Below are 19,175 nucleotides of genomic sequence, written 5' to 3' on the forward strand. Positions count from 1 at the left end.
TGGTTATGAAAATCTGAAGGTGTTCCTGGTCACCCAACAAGCAAAACACAGCTGAAGGACGATGCAATTGCACCATTTTTTTACCCAAGCGTCCTTAATTTACGCCAAAGCAGCAAAAGTAGAAAATGGTCACCCATTCTTGAGAAATGATGTGTGATGGTTTCTTCCTCTATCCTTCCAGCCGTTGTGTGTCTTTCCTTCCTTCCTCTGAGCACTCTGAGGAAGGGGAGGAGCCATCCAGAGCTTGGTGCCCAAAAATGTGCTGGAAAATTTTCCAAGGAAAGTTGGGTCAAGGATTATACTAATTGGGAAATACTTGTTCATCAGTTTAATTTTCAATGAATTTTCTTAAAGATTAAATAAATTTTTTGGTGCATTACAGGTATACATAAATTTACAAGTTGATACATATGCATATTTTATACAATATAATTATATTATCTGTTATACATGTAATATATAAGTATCTCATACAGGATATATATATCTCTGAGCAATAACACTGTATATATACAGCATATTATATGTATGAAGTATATATGTAATATATACATTATGTAATATTATATAATACATATAAAGGGAGAGAGAGAATTGAATAATTTTAAACTCTGAAACATACTTGCTAGCTAAAAGCAAATACATAAGAGCAAATACATTTGATAGTACCTTGGCAGGTCATTTTTGAAAGGTTTCTCACCTAAGTATTGGTGAGAAATTCTGTGCTTCCCCAACTACCCTCTGGGAATGAACAATGCCACACCTACAGATCAATTTTCATCAACACAATCACTGCTCGTTTGAGGATCCCTAACAAAAACATGTTCCTTGGCAATAGCCCTCTTAGTTGACACAACAAACATTTGTCACCACAAAATTTCACCTCCATAAAAGGACTCAGACAGTTTTTAGAAGTTGATTTAACTGGGTTTGGCATCTCTGTGCAAGAGGAGGGCACAGCTAGTTGACCGTCCTCATCAGAGAAGTAAAACTTTCAAAGGGACCAGTCCAGGTAAGATTGGAGAAATGATTTTGACTGCACACATCAGCCAACTCAGAAAAATAACTATTTCTGACTGTTTTTCATTCCAGGACTTTTCTTCCATAGGTGGCATTGATAAGGATGATCAAATCACTTTGTGCGACATAGACTTGAGACTTAGTGTATCTCTCTGTTTCTGCTTGTAGCATTTCTACTGCATCTGTAATGCACAGCTCCTGTCAACGAAAACCTAACTGAGGATATGGATCGTGGTTCTCTTTCTTTATTTTTTTTTTGCCAAATATTTTACAGTGTTTCCAAAGAACCTAGAAGGCATGCATGAAACAGTAAGTGGATCCCAGCTGAAATTAACTCCTGCTGGCGAGGATAGCTATAAATGTCGAGCTACTACTGGATTTTAAAGACTTAGTGTAGCTCATATATAGCTTGTATATTTGTAAGCATTATTGAGTCAGAAGATAATGACAGTCACATGTTGAGAATAGAATATGACATCTTAACGTATGTTCTTCCTCTCTGCAAGTCTCAGGAGTCCAATTATTGAAACTTGAAAATGCAGTTTAGTGTACAACGACAGAACCACTGGGAATAATTAATACTAAAAATTTTAATCTATTTACAGGCCTTACAAAACACATAGAATAACAGGGGGGAAAAACATGCCTGACAAAGGCATTAAATTGTATGATTTCATTTTGAATTTTTGTTCTGCAAAATGTACATATTCTTACTTAGAAATGTCAGCCTTGTTATATCACCTAATGTTAATTTTATTCCACTGTCCTGGTATAATGAGATAAATGCTGTCAAATACATTAGAAGTATATGTATTGGGCTGAAATATCTGGTTTTATTAGTTAGAATGTTTTTCCTACAAGGAGCAGAAAACATGACTCAAACGATCTTAAACAATGGAGACATTTGTTGATTCATGTAATTGGAGGTGTGAGCTTTAGGGTCAGTGTAACCTGGTGGGTCTGGCTTTGGGGAAATTCTATCAGATATATCTTCCTTTTGTTCTTGGGTTAATTCTCAGGTGGCTTCCCTCATCCTGACAAAGTGGCATGACACGAGCTCCTGGCTCCACATCTATAATCATGGAGTGCAAGGAAAGAGATACATATCAGTTGGGGATACATTCTGTTGAAAAAAAAGGAAACAAAAAAGTGAAGAGAAAGGGAAAATGGAGAAAGAATAGTCATAGTCACAGCTTAGAGAGATGGCTGATGTGTGCCCTAAGAGGTCTGGGATGGAACAGGCCATCCAGGTTGGCACAGTAGTACAAAAATCCTTTTGGGAACCAGGCTCTTATCTTTCTGTTTCCCCATCCTTGATATGTAGTTACCTCATGGTCTCAAGATGGCTGCTGGGGTGCCAGGACTCATATCTACAATACAAGGAAAGTCAAGTCTGCCTACTTGTATCACAAGAAAGAGAAAACTTCCTGGAAGCCATATCCAGCAGACTTCTGCTTATGTGCCATTGGCAATTTAGGTCATATGGTCACTGAGACGTATACTTCCAGTTGCTTACCCAATGTCCATTTTCCTTTCTTGCTTTTCAACAATCTTAACTTTTTTCCAAAGGCAATGTATCCATTAAAAAGTACACTTCTCCCCAGGCTAGACTTTGCAGATTTAGCAAAAACAAACAAAAAACAGGTTACTCAGCATAGGACATACATAATTATACTAAAAATTATTTTAGTATAATTTATGTATGTTTATCTGAAATTCAAATTTCACTAAATGTTCTTTGTTTTATCTGGCAACCCTTCCCTATGCTTTTTAAAAGGTAGCAGAGCCATGAAAGAGACAGTTGGCTAGATGGGGCTTCCAGAAAAGCCTTTGTAAAAGGAGATTAAACTTGTCAGACACATTCTGTTTGTCCTTTTCATTTTGCCCTTTTACTTTCTTCCTGCTAGGGATTTGGATAGAATACCTAGGGCCATCTTGCAACCAGGAGATATCATTTGTGCTTTAAGGATAGCAGAGAAAGAAGGGAGGAGAAGTCAGATGCCTTGAGCAGCTCTGAATTACCTACTCCCAGATTCCTTGCTAATATAAAAACAAACAAACGACAGCCTAATTTGGTTAAGTTGCTGTAGTTCAGTTTCTTTTACACGCCACCAAATGTAGTCCTGACCCACGAACCTATGCCTTGCTGGAAGAGTGAGGTTGAACTTGGCTAGTTGTTCAGACTATTCTGTTTTCTTCTTTCTTGGCAGCTAGACTACATTTCCCAGCACCCCCCGCCCCCCACAGTTAGGTGGGGCCATATGGCGGAGTTCTGGCCAGCGGATGTGGGTGGAAGGAATCTCTGGAACTTCTAGGACTCATCCTTGTTCCTGCTCTTCCCACCTCCAGCAAGAACACGGGCATAGGGAATAGTGGGGTGTCAGCATCATCTGTCATAAGAGGGACAACTTCAGGCTCAGATTCCAAGTGAGAATCTTGGGGTTCACCCTCCTTGGACTCCATATCTTTTGTCTACTCCTTAGTTGATGGAATGGAATGTGCTGATTGGCTTAAACAAACAACGGTGAGTTTCTAGAGCTTGGAGGGTGTGGCCAGCTTTCCCTGTTGCAAGGGGTGGATAAGTTAGGGTCCCAGCAGGGAACAAATGACATACTCCATTGAGTAATTTGAGGAGAATTTAATAAAGTGACTATATAAGGATGGGGAGGGATATACAGATTCAATAGAAGAGCCCAGTCCCCATGGCTAGTAACAGCAGAACCTTAGCACACGCAGGCCTGCAGAGTGGGTCCGTGAATGGTTTCTAGAACCTAGAGACGGATATGCCATAGGTCCAGGCAATCTGTGGGCAATCTGTAGGACAGTGGGCCAGGAGATAAGCCAGTCTGCAGGGAGAGGGCCAGGGCAATAACTACCCTGGCTTTATCCTTTTCTTGCTCTGTGACCTCCCGCAGGGGCTGTCTGTTGTCCAAACCCAGCAGGAAGCCCAAGTCTGGGCGAGCCCATGGTACAGTCCATGAAGCTCAGGCTGCCGGGGCAAAGCAGGGTGGAGAATGCAGGAAGAGCATGGGCCGTGTGGGCACGGAGTCAATGCCAAAACCAAATCTGGGTTCTGTTAGGACGGTGAAAGAGGATAAGGGCTGGTGCAGAGCAGTCCTCAGTTTCTAACCAGCTGGTTACATCTCAGCCCCCTGGGGGTTAAATCCACGGCTATGAGTTATTTTTGAGATAGAAATCGTTTGGCCACATGACAAGTACACAGAGGGAATCACTTCTGAATTTTCACTCACACGTGATAAATTCCAAGTTCTGTAAGATGTCGAGTAACTTATTTATCAAAGCATTAGGGTTGCCAGGACAACAGAATTTAATTTAGTAGTATTCGATTTACACATTTGCTCTCATTCTTCTGCCAGAGCTACTTATTTAATTCTGTCTCCTGGGGATTTGAAAGTGTTCCTGCTACCAGCAATTAGGATATCAGTAATAGCCACTGCTTTATTAATATTTTATATAATCCAATGATCATTTTATTGGCTGGGACTTTTTGATCTCTTGTAATTGGTTTTATTCCAGGACATCCTGATGCAACTGATGCAGAAGACAATCTTAGGTTTGTACTTTTAGTACTGAGTGAATTCCCAGATTGATTCACACTTGATGGCTAATTGTTCGTGCATAACCTTAGCATTAATTTTGTGCCTGCTAATATGAATCATAGCAGCCCTAGTGATGCATTGTGAAATTATATGCTAAACTGTTTTGAAGATCATCATGTATCTATCCTGCTATGGAAGGTTTCCTTAACTGCATGTTTATGAAATTTTTAGTGACAGACTTTCCTGCCCTTTAACACCCCTGCAAGTGAGGTAGAACAGGTATTATTATGTAAAAATTTGGTAAGTAACTAATGATTATAAACAGATCTAAAAAGGTGAAAATAAGAAGTATTTTTGTTTTACCACCCAAACATACCTTTGATTAATATGTTGGTATACATTTTTGGAATTTTCTCCAAGATTTGTGTATTTTTCTTCTCACAAAAATGGGATCCCACTAAATATAGTGTTCAACAACTTGTTTTTTTACTTACATGAACATTTTTTCATATTAAAAAATGTACTTCTGCGATGTCACTTTTAATAGTTGCAAAGTATTCCTCTATAGATATATTGTAATTTATTTAAATATTCTCCTGATTTTGGATCTTTGGTTTCTAATTTTTTTGCTATTATGTTAATACAATGCCCTAAAAATTATGTATTCATCATAATACACATTCAACTCCTGTCCAGTTATTAGGATAAATTAGCTAAACATAGAACTGCTGGACCACATGATAAACAAATGTTAAGTCTTTTGATATACATTTAGGGCAGATTTTGCAATCTTATTTTGTAAAAGGCATCCCCCCCCCTTCAGGGTCATCTACTAATTTGCCTTTTTCAGTCACGAATTATACTCCTTTGCTGTCATAATTTCGGATGGTAAGATGCAGATGAGACTGATCAATTCCTGTTCTCATGTCTAGACATAACCTGGAGTCCACAGCGAGCATTCATAGTTGCATACAGCAGAAACAGACTGATTGAAGCAGAAAAGTAACTTATGAAAAGGTAGCTCTCTGCAATCTTGTAGGGCAGGACTCTGGTGCAAGGCTGGGCAGCCAGGAAAAGGGATGAAAATGATGCAACAGAGCTTGGTTGGTGAAAAAGCCACTTCTGCTGCCATTGAGCTCTAAATGTCATAGTTTGATGATGGTAACTGCAGCAGACTGTGCCCTGCCCGTGGCCCCTTGGCACCTGCAGCTCCCTCCTTGATGATGGCTCCTGAAAGTACCTGTGATTCTCCACCTGAGGGCTGCCTCTGACAACGCTCTGCTCACCCTAGGTTGTCCTGGAGTGATGATGCCCTCAGGACAAAAGAGAATCAGAGAAGGCATTAACCTGCTCGGGCTGTCCTAACAGAATCCCACAGCTTGCGGGGGCTTAAACAATAGACGTCTATTTTCTTACAGTTCTGGAGGCTGAAGTCCAAGATCAAGACCAAGGTTCTGGCCCCTTTGGTTTCTTGTGAGGGCTCTCTTCCTGGCTTGCAGATGGCCACCTTCTTGCTGTGTCCTCATGTGACTTTTCCTCGTGTGTGTGTGTGTGTGTGTGTGTGTGTGTGTGTGTGTGTGTGTATGGGTGGGGAGATAGAGGAAGAAGGAGAGAAGAGAGAACATGTTGGCAAGTGAGTACACTAGCTCTCTAGTGTCTCTTCTTATAAAGACATTAATCCTATTGGATCAGGGCCCCGCTGTTAAGACCTCATTTAACTTTGGTTATTATACTTCCTTACTCCAAATACATTCACACTGAGTTTAGGGTTTCAACATAGGAATTTTGTGGCAGGACACACACATTCAGTCCATAACAGATTTCTCACCCCTCAGTGGGGGTAACTCTGAGGTTTGCTCTAAACCAGGGGTCCCCAACCTATGATGAGTTGTATATTTATTTCATTATATATTATAATGTAATAGAAACAAAGTGCACAATAAATATAATGTGCTTGAATCATCCTGAAACCAACCCCCAACTCCATGGAAAAATTGTCTTCCATGAAAATGGTCCCTGGTGCCGAAAAGGTTGGGGTCCGCTGTTCTAAACCATCTCTTGGAGGCCCCCAGCACGACTGTGGCTCAAGTGCTCACAGGGGTAATCTGTTCATCGAGGTACTTTATTGGCATTTTCTGTGCCCCAATTTCCATCCAGTGCTTCCTGAGCTCACATCCCAAATAAAAGACTTGCCTTCAAAGGCTTATTATCTCAGGGTCTTCTTCTGGGGGAATCAGACTTGGTGGACAGTTTTGGGCCAAGGGACTTATTCCAGAAATGAGGCAGCTGCTGACATCAGAGAGCGAGCAGCTCCACCGCGGCTGCTGCTCTTGCCACCTGCCTGCACGCTGGCTGCCACAGAGCCTGGAAGAGCAAGGATCTGGCACGATCGGCCCGAGCTTTCAGACACATTAGGTGGGAAGGTCGTCAGATGCAGGAAGGAGCTTCAGATCCGATCCTGGGCAGTCAGAACGAACAACGCATGTTCTTTCTGAAAGGCCATCTGGGTATTTTTGCTGGGTCACTATTTTCCCATTACAGAAACAGGTTGCATTCAGACCTGTTGCAAAAGCTGTTGTTAGCATATAAAATACTGTTATTTTCTCCTTCTACTCCTCTGCATCATTCGGTCTCACTCTTCTGTTCCAATTACAGAGAGAGTAATAACGCCTTTGCTGCAGTTCCACAAATATAGAAAATTATCTGCTGGCCACTCTTAGATAAATGAAGTGAGAAATGCTACTGCCTAGATGAACACTCATGCAATTTCAGTCCACAAGTTGGAGAACTTTTTTGTAAAAGCAATTTCTCAGTCTTTTTTTTTTTTACAGTAACTTATATAGATGATGGTGCATCCTCCAGGGAATATACTTAGTTCAGGATTTTTGAAAATTTGATGTGGGAGCTTGTGGCCATCTGGGCTGGCTAATGACCATACAGAGAATGTCTTAGAGGAAGGGATGATTTGCCAGTAATGAGGGAACAGCACTGTAACTCTAGCTCATCGAGAATCCTGGTTGCAAGAGAACAATTGGCATAGTAATAAGGGCAGATTTTTGAAAGTACCTCCAGTAACAAGCTCATTCAGGAATCTCTAAGAGCATAAAGATCTTTATTCCCAAGAACTTTTTTCCCCAATCTTGCAGCACTAGTTTTCCTAAATGGCTATGCAAATATGCTTCAAATAAATGCATTGCCAAACTTATTAACTCAAACATGCCATTCCTAGCCTGCAGGGAGTTTTCTGTGGTCTGAGCAGAAATTCTTAGGAAGCTAGATAAATTGCTCTAGGTATACATTTACCAATGATACTATTACTTATTGAAGAAAACGTTTTCAATATTTTAAGAGGTACTTGGCCGGACGCGGTGGCTCACGCCTGTAATCCTAGCACTTTGGGAGGCCCAGGCGGGCGGATCGCTCAAGGTCAGGAGTTGGAAACCAGCCTGAGCGAGACCCCGTCTCTACCAAAAATAGAAAGAAATTAATTGACCAACTAAAAATATATATACAAAAAATTAGCCGGGCATGGTGGTGCATGCCTGTAGTCCCAGCTACTCGGGAGGCTGAGGCAGTAGGATTGCTGAGCCCAGGAGATTGAGGTTGCTGTGAGCCAGGCTGACGCCAAGGCACTCACTCTAGCCTGGGCAACAAAGTAAGACTCTGTCTCAAAAAAAAAAAAAAAAAAAAGAGGTACTTTACAAAGTTCAAAGAAGAATTAGGTGAATCAATTCTATTCTGTCCAAGTTTATGCCAGTTGTTTTGTTATCTGTGTTTCTAGAATGTGGGTGGGTTGAGAAAAGAACACAGATTACGTAATAGGAATTCCCAGGATATCTTTTTTTTTAACCTTACGAAAATAACAACAATGAATAAATGTAGCTTGCATGCATTATATATAATTGTACAAAGACAATGACTACTAATTTTTAAAGTTATCTACCATTTATAAAGTGCGGTTCTTAACTATTCACATTTAATACTGACATTAAAGAAAAACATTATGAGGTATGTAGAATAGGTCACATTCTCTCAATGTCACTTGCACAGACCGTCTTGCTGCCAACTTTGTCAATTATCTGGTGTCATGAAATATAGATGCAGTGATAGATGTTGTAATCATGATAGGAAACTAGACTATGGTGCAAGGTACTGAAAGGAAGCCAACAGAAGAAGAAAAAGTTTGAAATGCATGGAGCCAAAAGCTTCTCTATACAACATTCTTTCAAATCTATCTGAAAAAAAATCTGATAAAGTTTCCTTTCCCAAATTTGACAACAGTCTGAAAAATTTGCATGGTGTTACCAATAACAATCTGTGAGGTTGAAAGAAACTTTTCTAAACTATCCATAATGAAAAAACAAATTTTGATCAACCTTACTAAGGACTGAATTATCTTGGTATGATCTCTATGAAAATATTACAAAATTGATGCTATCTAAAGAATATGGAACCAAAAATTGTAGGGAAAAAAGTATTTTAGAGAGGTGTCGGTTAATTAATAAGAATACTATAGTAATTTCCAGATTTTGTGATGTTTGTGGTATTTGTCACTTTTAAAATTTGTATTTCATTGTAATTTTCTTATTAGGTCAGGTGCAGTGATTCATGCCTGTAAACTTAGCACTTTGGGAGGCTGAGGTGGGAGGTTCACTTGAGGCCTAGAGTTCGAGACCAGCCTGGGTAAAATGGTGAGACCCCATCTAAAAAAGCACACACGCTCACACAAACAAAAAAACCAGACATAACAAAAAATAAAAAGCATAGAAACATACTCTGTTGATCTGGTCACCACATATAAAACTACTTTTTCTCTCCACTACACACTTAATAGAGACAGAGTCCAATACAGGAAAGGAGATTAGACCTGTTCCCAAAAAGCAGCAGAAGTTATATTCTTTTATTGTAAATTAGGCAGATAGTTGAAGTAACAGCCACTTCTGTCTTAGTGCTCTAGGCCTTAGCATCTGTCCCTGTTGATAGGGCAAACACAATTCTGCAGAAGGAGAGAATTGGCCATCTGCTCAAAAATCCACTTTTTATATCATCTCCACACCTGTAACCGTAGGTCACCAAAACCCAGAATGACATGCAACTGGTCTACATGGGTCCAGGTGTGCTGGCCTACCCCATGATCCCCATGTCCTTGCAGGTGTTAACTATTTTGAATACCACCTTGTAAACATCTCTGGAGTTGTGACTATTTAAAAATCTCCTAAGGATTTGTCAACTTCACACAACCAATTTTGGCAAATCCAGTTGATAAATGTAGCCAATCGTCTTAGGTCAGGTTTCCTGGGAAGTGGACTCCAAGACTCTGAGACTTTGAGCAGATGGTTGATGGGGAGATCTCTTTGGAGCAGCACCTGTAGGGCAGCGAGGGTGCAGGATGGGGCTGGGGTGGAAATGAAAATGCGATGAAGGTGTAGCTGAGACCTCAGCTGACCCCACTGGAAGTTCTAGAGCTAGGATGGCCCATCCCAGAGTTATTCCAACTGGGACAAGGGGATGGCCTTTGCTCCCCTGCATTGACCAGCCATGAGATGTGGGCTATCCCATTGGGGCACAAAGATGACAGTACATGTGTCTCCCCATTTCATGTTCAACAACCCCATGTCATAGCTTGAAATCCACCTTAGCAGGAGGAGTCATGATACCTTGGCAAACTACAAATCAGACTTCCTCTTCCACCCTCCAGCCAGTTGTCAAAAATTTCATGGTGCATCAAGGTGACATGAGAGCATTGTCTTGGGAGAGGCAGATTTCTCTGGCCAAGAGTAACTCCTGGAAAGGAACTCACTGGGGAGCCTGGGCTGCCAACATGCCCAGTATTGTAAGGACCCTGGGATTATTGCGGTCACCCACACATCACCTCAGTGACAGCTCAGTCCCTCCTAGGATCAGTCTAAGCCGTTGTTTCACTGAATGACTCTTGAGCTGTGTCCATGTGCCCATCTGTGACTAACTGTGTACAATCTTCACCCCGGTCAATTGACTGATATATGTATAATTAGGGAGGCTTCCGTGCCAATAGGAAGAATTCAGACATGCCACATTCAAAGATCCTAATATGCAATTGGTAAAGGCGTGGAGATTCCCCCCCCCCTGAGAGGTTGGTGATAGGACTTACTTGTTTCTATTTATTAAATCTTTCAAGAGTTCAAAGCAAGCTTATAGATTTTTAGAAAAATTAGTGATTCCTCCAGGGCCCTCCCTATTAGGTCATTGGGGACCAGTTTCATGGACAGAAGAAATTAGTTTAAAAGCAGGTGGCAAAGTTCCTGAGAGAGGGAGAATGTCACTCTGGATTCTCCTATAACTTGAGAGAGTTTTGGAGACTGATAAGGGAAGGTCTGTCATGTCGTGGGCTCGGGACAGAGGAAGAGCCACATGATGCTGCACAGGGAAAGTCGCTGGGCTGGCGTGGTGGCTGGGGCTGGCAGTGGAGGGGAGTGGGTGTGACCTGGCGATGGGCGGGCTCTACACGGAGGGACAGACCCTGAGGCGTTTCTGGAGTAAGAATGGCCAAGGGACTTTTGGAACAAAGATTCCTAATATTGAACTTGGAGTTTTTAGCTGTTCTATGCTCTGGGTAGCCCACCCATGCTGCCTAAACCGACACTCCAGGTGTGCTAGTATTCCCCTTTGTGACAGGGGTGCTTTAGGAATCCGGGCAGTGTCCAAGCTTTATCCAGTGGGGTGCTGGGGTGCAGAAAAGGGGCTGCATGCTCAGGGGCAAAGCCAGGAGGGCAGAGATGGACCCAGGGATCTAGAGGAAGCCACCATTTGGGGACCAAAGAGCCTAGGACAATGAGGGTTCTGCCCCCCAGTACATCCAAAGACATGGGGAAGGTCTGAGTTTTCCTCTGTTAATGGAGTGGGGATCTCAGAGAGGCCAGGTGCAGTGGCTCACGCCTGTAACCCTAGCACTCTGGGAGGCCGAGGCCCGGGTGGATTGCTCATGGTCAGGAGTTCAAAACCAGCCTGAGCAAGAGCAAGACCCCCGTCTCTACTATAAATAGAAAGAAATTAATTGGCCAACTAATATATAGAAAAAATTAGCCAGGCATGGTGGCACATGCCTGTAGTCCCTTCTACTCGGGAGGCTGAGGCAGGAGGATCACTTGAGCCCAAGAGTTTGAGGTTGCTGTGAGCTAGGCTGACACCACGGCACTCACTCTAGCCTGGGCAACAAAGCGAGACTCTGTCTCAAAAAAAAAAAAATCTCAGAGACCAAGGTGACCCAGCACCTTGCTGGGACTTCCAGGAAGCAGATATCTGTGGGACTCGGGGTAGAAGCTGGTCTTCAGCAGAGGCTGGTGAAGCCTGTGCCCACCAGGAGGTCCAATTCTGCAGGGGAGCAAAGCTATCCTCCATGTTCTACATATCTTATTCTAGTTTATTTGAGTCATAACGCAAAAATATGGGTTAATATCGAATCGCTTCTTTCAAAATTTAGGAATATCATTTGTCTCCATTCCCTCAGAAGAGAAGCTTTCAGACATGTTGTGGAGCAGCAGTCCTCCACCCTGGCTGCCTGTCAACGTTACCTGTGGAGCTTTTAGATATACAAACGCCAGCTCCAGCTTCTGAGTTCCTGGCAGCAGGGCCCTGGGCATCTGTATGTTTAAACAACCTCCCAGGGATGCTGATGCACAGCCAGGGCTGCGCGCCATGGCTGGAGAAGAATCATTTCATGGAATTCACCAGAAGAGAAGTAACCATTTTTTTTCACAAGTGGAAGAGCAGAGTTAAATATGCCATGATGTGTGGAGGAATCCATGCCAATGTATCCTCCTCGTGCTTTTAGTTTGTAAGTATCGGATCTATCACAACTGCTAACGGGGAATGTGAGAAAATGAAATAACATCCTCGAGAATCGCACTTCCTGGCAGTGCATTTCCTTAGCAGCAGAGCCTGGATGTGGATTAAAGGAAATAGGATTAGAAAGAAAAAATGTAGAACAAGATCCTGAGCTTTTTAAAGGATGCTCAATTATGTTGGTTCAGACTGTGGGTCAAAGTGACACCAATGAGTGGTTAAAAAAAATCCTCGATCATTTCTCTAATGATTAGAGATGTTGAGCATTTTTTAAAATATGTTTGCTGGCCATTATTCTGTCTTCTTTGGAAAAGTTTCTGTTCATTTCCATTGCCCATTTATTGATGGAGTTTGTTTGATTTTTTTCTTGTTGATTCTTTTAAGTTCTAGATAGATTCTTGTTATCAGACCTTTATCAGATGTGTAGAGAGCAAATATTTTCTCCCATTTTGCAGGTTGTCTATTTGCTCTAATGATAGTTTCTTTGCCTGTGTAGAAGCTTTAAAAATATATATTTGATCAAATGAGTTGTTCAGAAGCATCCTGGCATAGCATAGAAGCTGAGTAGTGTTCTTGAAGCCAACAGAGTACAGGGACCTCCAACCTATGTGAATTGTATAATCATTTCATTATATATTATAATATAATAATAGAAATAAAGTGCACAATAAATGTAATGTGCTTAAATCATCCTGAAACCATCTCTCCCTATACCCAGGTCCATGGAAAAATTGCCTTCCATGAAACCAGTCCCTGGTGCCAAAAAGTTGGGGACCACTGGAACAGAGAGATTTGGAATGAAGAGCTGTCTCTAGCAAAATAAAGTCAATGACAGAAACATGTGAAAAACTTCTTGGAGGGTTTTGTATAGTACAACTTCAATTGATTGCTTTAATTTTAGCTTTGTGAATATACAGCTCATATGAAATAAAGAAAAAATGTTGCAGAGTTCGTGTCATTGATATCATCTACCACCAGTTTGTCCATTAGATTACAGTATATTTTTGTAACTTTGAATTTACTATGCATAGAATTAAAAATTTTTAAATTTAAAATTTATTCATGTTAAATTAGTTTAAACGTGTATATTTTAAACTAATAACATGCATATTTTGAACTCTAGGGATAGTGGGAGGGAGGATGTGGTTACTTGATACAAAAACAGTGAAGATGAGTTTGTTTTTCAACTCTTGGAATTACAGTCATGGAAGGAAATGGGACAGTGTTTAGCTAGTCATTGAAAGCACCTGTCTCATGTTTGAGCCGCTTGGCAGGTTTGTGGATGTATTAATAATATATTCAGTGGGAATAGAAGTCCTTTCTGGTGACAGATAGTCAATTTAATTACTAGACTATGTGGTATATCTGGATATGTTGTGATTTTCATGCTGAACATCACTCTGACAACTCGAAGATTTATGTTTTTAGAAAACACCCTAAGTGGGGTTAATTTTATGGCTGTCACTTAAGTTGAGCCAGGTGTATTTCCTCATTTATCATCGTCTGCCTTTTGCTCTTTATGGTTTAGTGTTGTTGAGTGATGTCTCTCCAAAAATTCGAAGATCTTCCTTTCGTCAGGATGGCTGTGCCTGCCTGATGTCTCTAGGGTGATTGTTTGGATTGATTTGACAATAATCCTATTAGGAGGAGGGAGGGTAGACCAGGTCTAGGAAATTTCTAATATTTTTTTAGTTAACCACATATGAAATTCTATAAATGTGGTTAGAAATGGGAGTCAGTTTAGATTACTCCCATGCTCTCCCCCCTTCATTTGTCCCCAGGGCTTACTTATCCACTGTAGCTTTGAGCACCTCTTGAATCCGTCCCCCCGGTGGGCGTCTTACACAGACAGTGACCATTTTTTCTCTTGAACCATGTCATTAGCTTCATATCTGGTTTCCCTGACGTGACTCTTGCCAGAGTACATCTGACCATGTTGCTCTGTAACACTTAGTATTCTTTTGGCAGCATAATGATAGAAAACTTGAACCAAAGCAGCTTATACAAAAAAAAAAAAAAAGGAATTTATTGGCTCATGAAACTGATTTGTGCAGGGGTAGGTCTCAGGAGAGAGAGGCTCCACATGGCCACAGAGGAAGGTTCTAAAACTTCTCTCTGGGTCTGCTGGCTTATGTAATAAGCTTTGTGAGACTCACAGGAAGGTGCTTTTCCCTTAAGTAAAAAACATTTGCATGCACTTCCCTTCTCTAATAACCATGATTATAAAATCGTTCTTTAAAGTTATACAGATTATTGAACATGAAATCATAAAATTTAGTGATTAGTTCCAAATTAACAATTAGAAAATCAAAGTCGGTATGATTCAATAATTGGTTGTATGCATGCAAATGTCATGCTTTTATTATCAAGGCTTACTTCAATAACTTTTTTTCTATTTAAAAAAAAGATTGCTAGATTTGACAGCATTTCTTATGACGTTGTAGAATTTAAGTATTTTAATATACATTTTAGTTTTGAGAAGGTAACATTCTTCAAGGGCAAGAAATATTATAATGGCTGAGTATTTTGAGTTTGTAACACTTAAAAATATGTAAAAAGATACATTTAACAGCAGTTAATTCTTGTACTGAAGAAATCTCTGCAACAACAAATACACATTGCTACAATGTAAGCGACAGTCTGTATGGGATTCCTTGCAAGATACTGTAAAGATTCAAGAGCAGGATGTGAGGAAAGTGTATGGTACTGTGGTTGAATACATCCTCAATCAATATCAGCTAGAATTATTATCAATTATTACTAAGACTTAGGTCTTGGAGGCCATATCTTTTTCTCCTTTTGTCCTTCTGGGGCTCTGTGGTTGCTCTAGAATTTCTGTAGAGAAGGGCTTTTGGACAAGCTCCTTGGTTGGAAGGAACCCTGTAAGACTTGGCTTGAAACAGTGTCTGCATAGCAAGCTCAGTGCTTCTTAAACTTGGACTGTATCCCCCAAACTTGGGAGATGGGGGAGGGCTAATGGAGATTTTGGTAGGGATGGGGACTCACCCCTCCTGGTCTACGGCTATTTCAGGCTTTTGGCTCCAGCTCTCAGAATTCTTTGAGATCAATAATTAGCTTTCTGTCCAGTTTCAGCAACTTCAGATCTCTGACTTCTTGATTCCCTTTGCTTCCAGGTCTCCGGGTCCTGACCCATCCCACCCCTCGTATTTCTGGCCTGGCTTTTCTCTCCAGTTCTCCCTTTTCCTCCCTCTCCCCCCCCCCCACCTCCTGAGAGCACTCCTCAGCACATTTGAACATGCTCTTCCCCCTCTGTCTGCCATGCTCTGTCCCATCCGGACTGCTCAGCAAACTTCTCCTGGTCCTGGGTCATTGGTATTCAAAGTGTGTTTGTATAGTTCATCTGTTTCATTGTTTTTAGACTGTTAGCCCCTTGGAGTTAGGAATTTTGTCCTGTTAATTTTTTTATTCCTGGTACTTATGACAATGACTGGCATTTAAAAAATAATGCAGATGTAGGCTGGGCGCAGTGGCTCACGCCTGTAATCCTAGCACTCTGGGAGGCTGAGGTGGGCGGATTGCTCGAAGTCAGGAGTTCGAAACCAGTCTGAATGAGACCCCATCTCTACCAAAAATAGAAAGAAATTAATCGACTAACTAAAAATATATAGAAAAAATTAGCCAGGCATGGTGGCGCATGCCTGTAGTCCCAGCTACTCAGGAGGCTGAGGCAGGAGGATTGCTTTAGAGCCCAGGAGTTTGAGGTTGCTGTGAGCTAGGCTGACACTATGGCACTCACTCTAGCCTGGGCAACAAAGTGAGACTGTCTCAAAAAAAAAAAAAAATGCAGATGTATTTTGGAAGAATGAATGAATTGGAGAAATGAATGAAGTGCCTAGAAACTGCATTGCCTAGAAGACTCCATGCTCAGGAGATTTTTTGAGAACCTGGAAATGATGACTCACTTACCTACAAGACACCCTCTACTGTGTAAGGTCTTTAAAGAAACAAAAACCTTGGGGCCCCTTTGAGATGAGTAATCAATAACCCTCTTCCCCTTAATGCTCCTGCTAAGCCTGTGAGAGAGAAATCCTAAGCACTTGGCTTTGTTGATCTTTGACTGTCATTCTTTCCTGCCTCCCACCCTCCCCAGATCTCCTGTGCCATTTCCGGTTTTACAAGTTGGTGAAGCTTTCTACCATCAGATGTTCTGTGGGAAAGCATGTCAGATCTACAAAAAGGAGGGGCTGAGAAAATGGTTTTGAAGTTGATGGGATTTGTTTTCTGATAAGAATGACTCACTGTATAGAATGCCCTCAGCTAAAAACAACAATATTTTTATCAATGCGCCTATTGTCAAAGGCTTTGGGCATATGGTCAAATAATGACATAATGGAATCCCAGAAGTCAGTAGAGCAGGTACTGGATTCATACTTTCTTGCCGAATAGGCCTATTCTACATACACCAAAAATAACAATGGCAAAAGTTCTGATGGGTAAACTCAGGTATTGTCCTGGCACAAGGATAGGACATTTCAAAGATAAGAGCTTCCGCTGGAAGAATCTGGGGTCTGACTTCCTAGCCTGGTGTCCCAGGATCGTAAAGAAGTGAACTCATTCTAATTGTGAATGGTGGGTGAGAATTCAAACTCTAGAATTGGATGGCCTGGTTGAAAGTCAAGGTTCTTGCCTTATTAGTTGTGTGATCTTGGGAAAGTACTTACCTTCCATGACCCTCATTTTCCTCAATCTATAAAATGGGTTTATGATTAGTATTATACTATTAGTTAGTAGTAGGGCTTTTGTGAGAAGTTATTAATATTTAATGTTTGTGAAGTGCTTAAATTATTGCCTAGAGCAGGCATCCTCAAACTATAGCCTGTGGGTCACATATGGGCCGCCTAACGCATTTATCCAGCCCCCCGGGTGTTTTTGCTGCCGCTGCCTGTCCTGCTTAGCAGCCGACTTGTCCCCGGCCCACGGTGCACACTCTCCAAATGTCTAAGGGACAGTGAACTGGCCCCTTGTTTAAAAAGGTTGAGGACCCTTGGCCTAGAGTATCATAAGCTCCCTAGAAGTGTTAACTAAAACTACACCAGACTTAAGAATGTTTGGGGGTAGGGCCTCAGGTGGGAAGTTGGCCAATTGATAAAGAATACCTGTGGATGCACTTGAACCAGATGCTGAACATTCTGTATTTAAAACTGAACCCCTGTATTCTAAGTAGTTTTTAAAGGTTCCTCCTTCAATAGAAAATACAGGTATTATTAATTATAAAAGGGGGAAACACTTGCAAAGGAAAAAAAATTGACAATATCTAGTTCCTTTCTGGAAGTGTACTATTCTCACAGTCCTTACAGAGAAGGTAAGGTTGAATTCTGAGAAGGTAGTTTGGAAGCATTCAGATACCACTTCCCTCAAACACTAACATAGATGTGTCTTTTCTGCTAGCCAGCTATCACATAGATTTACTTACTTGTTAAATTAGCATTTTATTTTATTAATCATCATAATTGTTTTTCTATGTTCCATGCGGACATTTCAATTTCAGGAACAGTTTGGACCTCCAGATCTTTTGTTCTTAATGAATCTGTTTCTAATGATCCTCTAAATGTTTGGTATAAACAGATTATGATACCCACACTACATGAAGAGATGAATTACATGGTTTAATTCATTTGCAATAATCAGAAAGTGGATCATCTACTTTAAATTAGCCTTGCATGATCCTGCCTTCTAAATTCTCATAAACTTAACTAATCAGAGAGGGTGCCAGGTCCAGGATCCTGTGTTGTCTTTTCAGTCAATCAATGATCAAACGTGGATCTGATGGGCCAAATTTTGTGCTGGGGTAGCAAGATGAATTATCTGTATTATCCCAGCTCTTGAAGAGTTTATAACTTATTAAGGGAGAGTGCTGTTTCCTTTTTGCCATGAAGCAAAAAGACCCTTTTGAATCCAAAGCATCTCAATGCTGGGATGGTATCTGGAATTCTGAACAATTTTAACACAGTAATTTGATTTAAGCTGTTATTTTGCATCAGCCAGAGGTGAGATGCTGTGATACAGAGAAGAATTCTGTGCAGGAGGGCAGAGTAAGAAAAATGGACACTTTAGGATACCCTTCCAAATTGCTAGATTAGTTTCCCAGGGCTGCGTTAACAAATTATCACACACGTGGTAGCTTCAACAACAGAAATTGGGACTTTCACAGTTCTGGAAGGCAGGAGTTCGGAAGGCAGGAGAATTCATTCTAAGCTCATTCCAGCTTCAGTGGCTGTCACAGCCTTCCTTGGCTTGTGGCTGCATCCCGCCAGTCTCTGCCTTTGTGGTCACATTGCCTTCTCTGTGTCTTTTCCTCCTCTGCCTGTCCCAAACCTCCTCTGCCTTTTTCTTACAAGGACACTTGTCATTTGATTTATCACCCACCCAGATAAGACAGGATCTCCTCATCTCAAGATCCTTAATTACAACTGCAGAGACCCTTTTTCTAAATAAGGTAACATTTATAAGTGTCAGGGATTAGGGCATAAACCTATTATTTTTAGGGCCACCTTTCAATCCACTAGTTATTTACAGTATATTTTCAATATTTTTATGAAAAAATATCTTAAGAATCTTTTATACACTATTAGGTCGTGAAGTACAGGCCCTAAAACAATAGAAACTTTGAGCTACTCTGTTATTTATCCACTCCACTTATATGGATAAGAATTCATTTTATATCCACTAATTGCCTGTTTTAATTTCATTTGGCATCTGCACATTTTGCAACTGTTATAATACTGCTTTATATCATGTTAAACTTTAAGAAAT

General features: G+C 41.0%; 1 long non-coding RNA gene across 1 annotated transcript; it reads left to right on the forward strand.

Moving 5' to 3' along the window:
* Window positions 1-938: 938 nt before the first annotated feature.
* LOC105872921 (uncharacterized) lies at window positions 939-13,344 on the forward strand. The gene is made up of 4 exons (XR_012914897.1): window positions 939-3,544; window positions 4,558-4,594; window positions 12,067-12,393; window positions 13,120-13,344. It is a non-coding gene; the product is annotated as an uncharacterized LOC105872921 (long non-coding RNA).
* The last annotated feature ends 5,831 nt before the right edge of the window (window positions 13,345-19,175 follow it).

The sequence above is a fragment of the Microcebus murinus genome, chromosome 25 (genome assembly GCF_040939455.1).
Source record: "Microcebus murinus isolate Inina chromosome 25, M.murinus_Inina_mat1.0, whole genome shotgun sequence".
NCBI classification, from domain to species: Eukaryota; Metazoa; Chordata; class Mammalia; order Primates; family Cheirogaleidae; genus Microcebus; species Microcebus murinus.